Raw genomic sequence first — 8,596 nt, 5'->3', positions numbered from 1 at the left:
TGGATAAAGAAAATGTGGTACATTTACACAATGGAGTATTACTCAGCTGTAAAAAACAAACAAACAAACAAAAACAAAAACAAAAACAAAACAATAACATCATGAAATTTGTAGGAAAATGGATAGAACTAGAAAAAATCATCCTGAGTGAGGTAACCCAGACCCAGAAAGACAAACATGGTATGTACTCACTCATAAGTGAATATTAGATGCAAAGCAATGGATAACCAGTATACAATCCACAATCCCAGAGAAGCTAGGTAAAGAGGAGGAGCCTAGGAGGGACATGCATGGATCACTCCAGGAAGGTGAAAGGATTAAGATCTCTTGGGTAAACTGGGAGGGGGGAGTAAAGGGGAGGAGATGGGTGGGTGGGGTAAGGGATCTAAATGACTGAGTTTGGGGAGGGAAGGAGAGGGAGAGCAATGAAAGAGATACCTTGACAGAGTAAGCCAGTATGGGGTTAGGAAGAAACCTGATGCTAGGGAAATCCCCAGGAACTCATAAGGATGTCTCCAGGTAAGACTGATAGCAATGGTGGAGAGGTGCCTTAACCAGCCTTCCCCTGTATTCAGACTGGTGACTACCCTAATTGTCATCATAGAACCTACATGCAGTGACTGATGGGAGCAGATGCAGAGACCCACAGCCAAGTACTTGGCCAAGATCCTGGGTTCAGTTGAAGAGAGGGAGGAGAGATTATAGGAGTAAGGGGGAGTCAAGATCATGATGGGAAAAACAACAGAGACAGCTGAATCAAGCTAATGAGAGCTCACGGACTCTGGACTGACAGCTGGGGAGCCTGCATGGGAGCAAACAAGGCCCTGTGAATGTGGGTGACAGTTGTGTGGCTTGATCTGTTTGTTGGGCCTCTGGCAATGGGACCAGGACCGTCCGGGATACATGAACTGGGTTTTAGAGCCCATTCCCTATGGTGGGATGCCTTACTAAGTCTTGATGCAGGGGGAAGGGGCTTAGTCCTGCCCTAACTTGGTATGCCAGACTTTGTTGACTACCCAAGTAAAACCTTACCCCATATAAGGAGTGAATGGGGGGTGGGATGAGGAGAGGTGGGGGTGGAACAAGAGAAGGGGAGCGGGGAGGAACAGTAGTTGCTTTCTAAATGAAAAAAAAATGTTTGAATAAATAAATAAATAAATAAATAAATAAATAAATAAATAAAAGAAACTTAGAAAATCAGGGGTGGGGTGGGGGATTGGTATTAAACAGTGTTACAGGGAAGGGGCCAGCAGAGACCTGGGAAAGTGGTCACATGACAGCAGCTGAGTTCCCATGCTGCTCAAGTCCACATGAACTGTTCTATAAAGTGTATCATGTATTACTGCACAGGTTGTTTCATTAATTTTAAGTAGATTGAAATTAGACACAATATCCTGTTTGACCACTAGCAAATGAAACTGGAAGTCAACAACAGAAGAGAAACTGAAAAATAACAAATACGTGAAAATCTGGCACCCTCATAAACAACCAGTGTGTCCAAAATGGAATGAGAAGAACTAGGTACCAGGTAAGTATTTCAGCAGATAAAAACATTTATAAGCCACAAGAGCCTGACTACCTTAGTAACACAGAACAGAAAGAGAACCAACTTCTAAAAATTGTCCTCTGGCTCCCACACATGCAGTGTGGTTCATATGTTCACATACACACGTCATATAATACTAATAAATATTATTATTTTATAATAATATTTAAATAATAGTATAATGATAATAATAAATATTATTTTTATTAGAAATAATTTAGAGAATACTTGGAGACAAGAGATAAGATGAAAGTCACATCCCAGGTAGACTAGATGTACTTTGGTAAGAATAGTGCTGCGGAGGAAATGTGTGTCTATAAATGAATAAAGAAAAGCCTGAGATTGCAGCCTTGAAAGGCAACATGGATTATCACCATAAAGAATTCCTTGAGGAAATTGAGGAGAACCAGTCATTTCAAAGGAAACAATAGAGCTGAGCAGAGGTAAAGGAACTCGTAACTAGAAAAACAAGACAAAATCAATGAAACCAAAGCTGGTTCTTGAAAAGATCAAGAGAGTGACAAATGTTTACACAGATCAATGAGGAAGAAATGGAAAAGAACCAGATGTAAGCCATGCAAGCCTGAAAGTGTCAATATTGCTCCCAGCCTCACAGAAATGGAGGATTGTAAGAGAATATTGTGTTTACCAACAAGTTTGATAACCACAGTGAAATGCACATATTCCCAGGACAATCACCTCAACTGACTAAGGAAGGAGAAATCTGAGTAGACCAATTAGAAGTAGTGTCTGAATCAGCAATCAAAACCTCTCAAAGTTGGGGACTGGACCTGCCTGGACTGAGTCTACCCGGTTGATCTCAGTCCGCGGGGGAGGCTTTGCCCTGGAGGAGGTGGGAATAGGGGGTGGGCTGGGGGGAAGGTGAGGGGGGCGGGAGGGGGGAGAACAAGGGAATCCATAGCTGATATATAGAACTGAACTGTATTGCAAAATAAAAAAAAAAAATTCTTAGAAGTAAAAGTTAAAAAAAAAAACTCTCAAAGTCAAGACAAAACCATTTTTGGGGTAAATTCTACTAAGATTTTTTTTTCTACCCAACAGGGTGTCATATATCCCAGGCTAGCCTCTGACTTGCTCTGTAGCCAAGGATGACCCTTCAACTTCTAGTCTTCCTGCATCCACCTCCTGAGACCTAGACTTCTAAGTCTGTCCCTCCACCTGGCTTTAAGCAATGTAAGGAAATAAAGTCAGCACCTCCTACAGGTCAGGCATGCTTTCTACCAACTCATCCCGTTCTACTAAACACTTACAGACACACAAATGTCGGTCCTTTTCAAGCTCTCCTTAAAAGAAAATAGAAGCAAGAGAACCCTTCCTGACTCATCCTGGGAAACCAGTACTCTGATAACGAAGCTAGATGACGACATCACAAGGAAAGCATAGGTACTTGTGTACCCGTGTTTAATTGCAGCTTTGCTCACAACAATCCAGTGTCTACCAAGACGAATGGACAAACAAAACGTGCTACATAGAAACAGAGGAAAACAGCCTCGAGGGATATCCTGTTCCCTTGCTACAGCTTGGATAAACATGGAAGACATTACGCCAGGTAAAATAAGCCAGTAACAAGAAGAGACATACTGTATAATCCTATTTAAATGAAGTATCACAGAAACAGTAAGGATAACGGTAGGGAGAGTTTGAAAGGGGAATGCTATGTAATGGGCTTAGAATCACAGATGTGCAAGACGAAAGTGTTCTGGAGACTTGTTTCCTCATAGTGTGAATATATTAGATACGACTAAACCGTGCAATGGAAAACAGTTAGTATGTAACATGTGTATTGTGCACTTCTACCACACTAAAATAGGCACTAACCAGTCTCAGGTATCATTTATTTATTATTATTGGTGTGTGTGTGTGTGTGTGTGTGTGTGTGTGTGTGTGTGTGTGCGGCATATACTCACATGCCATACATAGTACATGTGTAGAGATCAGAGGACAACATTAAGGAGCTGGTTCTCCCCTCCCGTCATGGGTTCTAGGGATTGAACTTAGGCTGTGAGACTTGCATAGCTTTAAAACTCCATTTCCTGTCCCTTTTGGCAGTCTCAGGTGCTTTACTAACTGGGACTCTCGAGACTCCATTCACTCTGATCATTTTGTCTTAATGGAATTCCTTTGCGTCTTAATATGTGAACTTTTGAAATGCTGAAACAATTAGGGTGGGAAAGCTGGGAGACATGGGATCTTGGAAGGTGGAGGACTGCAAACCCTTCTAGCCCCCATGCTCAAATTTAGAGCTGCAGACATAGTTCTCAAGATGAAAGCAGGAGGCTGAGGACCCATGGCTAGACCTCAAGAGGGCATCTATGTGTTTGGATCTGATGGAAGAAGCTCAGCTGCTGCTTCAGGTAACACCTGTGCTAGTTTAGGAAATGCTTCTCTCTTACTGTCTGAAAAGCTGGTGGACCAGAAGAGCTAAGTGCTCTTGGACTGGATTAAGAAAGAGCTAGTAAACCTTGACCCAAGGACACTGAATGGAGTGAAGAGTGTATAGACTGCTAGGATCCAGGAGGATTTCATGTGAAAAAATATACTCTTTCATGTTAGAAATAAGTCAAAAGCTGAGTGTGGTGACTCATGTCTGTGATCCCAACAACTGAGGGGGATACAGCAGGAGAACTGTTGTGGGTTTGAGGCAAGCCTGACCCAGCGTAAGTCACAAAGTGAGGTCTTGTCTCCACGGCTTTTAACATCAACCAATTTACAGTGTTCTCAGACTTCAGAAGGCAAACAACAAACACTCCCTTCTTATACACAGTGTGGATGGGTGGACAGACAGGACTACGTTCACTTCAGGTGGAGCAGTGCATCTCTGTTGTCAAAGTTGGAAAGATGTTTCTTGGTCTTCAAAAATACATGAGAGGCAGACAACGACACTAAAAATGGACTCAATGAATTTGTAGACCTGGGTATAGGTTTCTGGTTTAACAATGAACAGACCTAGAAATTGCTTTAGCAGCCTTTAGCTTCTCTTTGCTTTAACATTTCCATGTAAACCAATAACTGTCCTAACAACTTTCCTTTCCTCAGTGACTTTTCCCTCGAGATAAAGGGTCCTCCCTAGAAGACTGAGAGTCTTACTTAGGTTTCTGTTGCTGGGATAAAGACCATGACCAAAAACAACTTGGACAGGGAAGAGTTTACTTAGCTTAAATATCCTGGGTCTATTGAGGGAAACCAAGACAGGAACTGAAGGAGAAGCTGCTTAAAGGCTGGTTCCCTTTGGCTTGTTCAGACTACTTTTTTTGGATCACCTAGGACCACCTTTTCAGGGATGGTGTCACCTATTGTGAGCTGGGCCTTCCCACGTCAATCATCAGTCAAGAAAATGTCTCCACAGACATACACCGGGCTTGTGCATATTGTCCTAACCACAATGACTTCATATGTGCAGCTGCCCTGTTGTGTCTGGAGAACATAGTTCCCTTGTATTAATCACTGCCTCTGGCTCTCCCAGGCTTCCCTACCTCTCTTCAGCAATGATCCATGCCCCTTGGAAGAGAGGGTGCAGCATAGATGTTTCATTTGGGACACAGCACTCAGCAGGCCCTTATTCTATGCACCTTGGCCAGTTTGTGGGTTACTATCTACTGCAATTTTTTCTGAAGAGGGTTGAGAGATACATTAATCTGTGACTCCATGCCATGTGGGCAGTAGAGCTGTTTGTTTTTGAGACACATTTAGAGAGGTGAAAGGGTACCACGTAGATGACATTTGCACAATAATCTAAAAGAAGTAAGGGAATGAGCTATTCTCAGTCTGCTCTGTACGACATCAGTTAGAGGGTTATGATAGTAAGAGGAGTCATGGGCTCATGACAATTTTAAAACTATCCTAACGTTATATTGAGTGAGATTCTAGGTTCTGTAAAATATAAATATATCGACTAATACTGTCTATGCAGTGTGGGAGCTGTAGATGTGTGTAATAGAACACGTTTATGAAACAAATCACTTTGTTTATTTTTCTTTTTAAAAATTTATTGAATTGTATGTGATGATTCACAACAAATTCCAGCATGGAGATGGACGTGAGCATTAAGTCCCATCTGCAGTTAAGGAACTAAGGGCAAATGATAGCTCCTCGAAGGAGGTAAGTCACATATCCAAGAATAAATGGACACCACAAATGGGACTGTGTTCTTTTCTGTTTGTTTTTAAGAGGACACAAAGTCAGGAAGAGGGCTTTGGTCTGGGAGAAGTTGGGTAGGGGTTGAATACGGTCAAAATTAATTGCACAAAAATTTCAAAGTACTAATAAGAAAAAGAATTTTCAGGCCACGCTTGGGGAAGGGTGTGGTGGTATTGTGTTCCCCAAAATATTGTGTACCCTAATAAACTTATCTGGGGTCAGAGAACAGAAAAGCCACTAGATATTTAGGATAGGCAGTGGTAGCACACGCTTTTAATCCTAGCGTTCCAGAGGCAGAAATCGATGTGATCAAGGATACAGCCAGGCATGGTGACTCATCACGCCTTTAATCCTAGGGAGTGGTGGTAGTAAGCAGAAAGGTATATAAGGCGTGAGGACCAGAAACTAGAAGCATTTGGCCTGGTTAAGCATTTGGCAGGTTAAGCTTTTAGGCTTTGAACAGCAGTTCAGCTGAGAGCCATTGGGATGAGGACACAGAGGCTTCCAGTCTGAGGAAACAAGATCAGCTGAGAAGTTGACCAGGTGAGGTTAGCTATGCCTTGTTCTGGCTCTCTGATCTTCCAGTATTCACCCCAATACCTGGCTCAGGTTTGATTTTATTAATAAGACTCTCTAAGATTCCTGCTACAGAAGGGGGATCAAAGAAAATCAAAGAAGTGAAAAACTCCTAGTTTCAACGGGACTGAAGTACATCTGAACTCACAGACTATGGCATGCATAAGACCGCCATAGGTTGAAGTCAGAGGGGTCCCAGCCCTGAGAGGAGAAGGGGACATGGGGTCCCACCCATAACCAAGAGGATAATTTATACCCACCGGCAAAGGGAAATCAGCTTTCTCCCCTGGAGTCTAACTGCTCAGATCCAACACACCAAAGGAGACTTCATGTCCAGGAGTACAAAAAATAAAGTCCATGGGCCTGTGTGTGTGTGTGTGTGTGTGTGTGTGTGTGTGTGTGTGTGTGTATGTGTGTGTGTGTGTGGTTTTCACAGTTTTAAAAATTATTTTTATTGGCCTTTTGCTTACTTTGACTTTTGGTTCTGTAGTTTTGCAGGGATGGGAGGGTGTTTGGGGTTTTTTGAAAGAGAAAGTTGCATGGGTAGGGAGGTGGGGAGGATCTGGGAGGAGTGGAGAGGACAAAAACATGATCAAAATACATTGTGTGAAAAATTAACTAAACAAATAAACAGAAAAAAAAAGAGGTGAAAAGCTATGCTATGGAGCACAAAGGACAAACACTTCTCTGGGCTGGAGTGTGAACTGTGCTCACTCATTCTTTCTGCTCAAATAATTTGATAAAGAAGAAAAATGCTGTGCCACACTTATGCCCTTCAACATCCTTGTTCAAATACTATTGTTACATTATCTAGCTGTGAAGCAGGAGTGGCGTGAATTGTGTGCTCCTTTACACAAAGAAGTGTTTTTCTAAATTCAGGAAGAGGTCTGTTCTTTAAGACTAAGGGAATTTGGCCAGGCATTGGTGGCTCATGCCTTTAATCCCAGCACTCGGGAGGCAGAGCCAGGCGGATCTCTGTGAGTTCGAGGCCAGCCTGGGCTACCAAGTGAGTTCCAGGAAAAGGCGCAAAGCTACACAGAGAAACCCTGTCTCGAAAAAAACAAAAACAAACAAACAAAAAAAAAAGACTAAGGGAATATGTAAGTGGTGTGTGTCTGTGTGTCTGTGTCTGTGAGTGTGTCTCTTTGTGTGTTCATGTATTTGTGTGTGAGTGCGCATGTGTTTGGAAATAAGACTTGAGGATATGGCCTTGAAACAGTGCTCAGACTCAGGAGAACTAAGGCATCTCCCTGGAGCAGGCTTTCTTTTTGGTCCACCAACCAGCTAACAAATCAAGACATGAGACTTCTGATTAGTTATCAATGCTCAGCTTTATCTTAGCTCTTATTTTAATCTGTTTCTCTTTATCTATGTTTTGCCTCAGGGCTTTTTACCTTTTTTTCTTTCTGGATGTCTTACTTTTCCTAATATCTCCATGTGTGGCTGGCTCCTGCCTGGCTTATGGTCCCTGGCATGTCCCTCTTTTTTTTTCACATTCTCTTTGTTCTTCTCCCCTGTGCCTGAAGCCTAGATTTCTCCTCCTACTTATTCTCTGTGTCCACCAGTCCCACCTATCCCTCTCCTGCCTAGCTATTGGCAGTTCAGCTTTTTATTAGATCAATCAGGTGCCTTAGGCAAGGTGAAACAAATGCAGCACATCTTTACATAATAAACAAATGCAGCATAAACAAATGGAACTCATCCTTACATCATTAAACAAATGTAGCATAACAAATGTAACACATCTTTACGTAAATATTCTGCAGCATAAACAAATGTTAACATATCTTTACAGAGTTAAAATAATATTCCACAACATTTCCCTTCTGATTTCTACTAATCTTCCACCTTCTCACAGTCCTAGACACTGACTACCAGATTGAGATTTTCCATTCCCTCTTTGATTCTTGGGAATCTGGATTCTATACCAGGGGGCCTTCTGTAACCCTGTATTCTAATGGAATCCTCAGTGAGGACAGGTGAACTGAGACACCCTCTGGAATGGTTCCTTACCATGACTCCTGATGTGCTCCATGCCTCCTGATATTCTCAGCTGCCATTCTCTTGCTGACTCTTCCCTTCCATTCAGTTCTCCAATAAAGCCAATTGTGTCACTAGCCTGAATGTTGACTGCTGGGTTCCAGCAAAGCAGACATAAACTGCCCTGTGTGTTAGCAAACGTGGTGTAACTACCCCCATTTCAAGATGGTAGTGCTACTTTGGGTACTCTGACTCAGAACTAAGATAACCCTGCATAAACTGTTAATGATGTTTCTGTTTAGTAAATGAAAGCAGCTTTGGGAAATTGATTCTGCA

This window comes from Peromyscus eremicus, chromosome 6, assembly GCF_949786415.1.
Source record: "Peromyscus eremicus chromosome 6, PerEre_H2_v1, whole genome shotgun sequence".
Lineage (NCBI taxonomy): Eukaryota > Metazoa > Chordata > Mammalia > Rodentia > Cricetidae > Peromyscus > Peromyscus eremicus.
The sequence above is the reverse complement of the archived record's forward strand: the minus strand, read 5'-3'. Positions refer to the sequence as shown.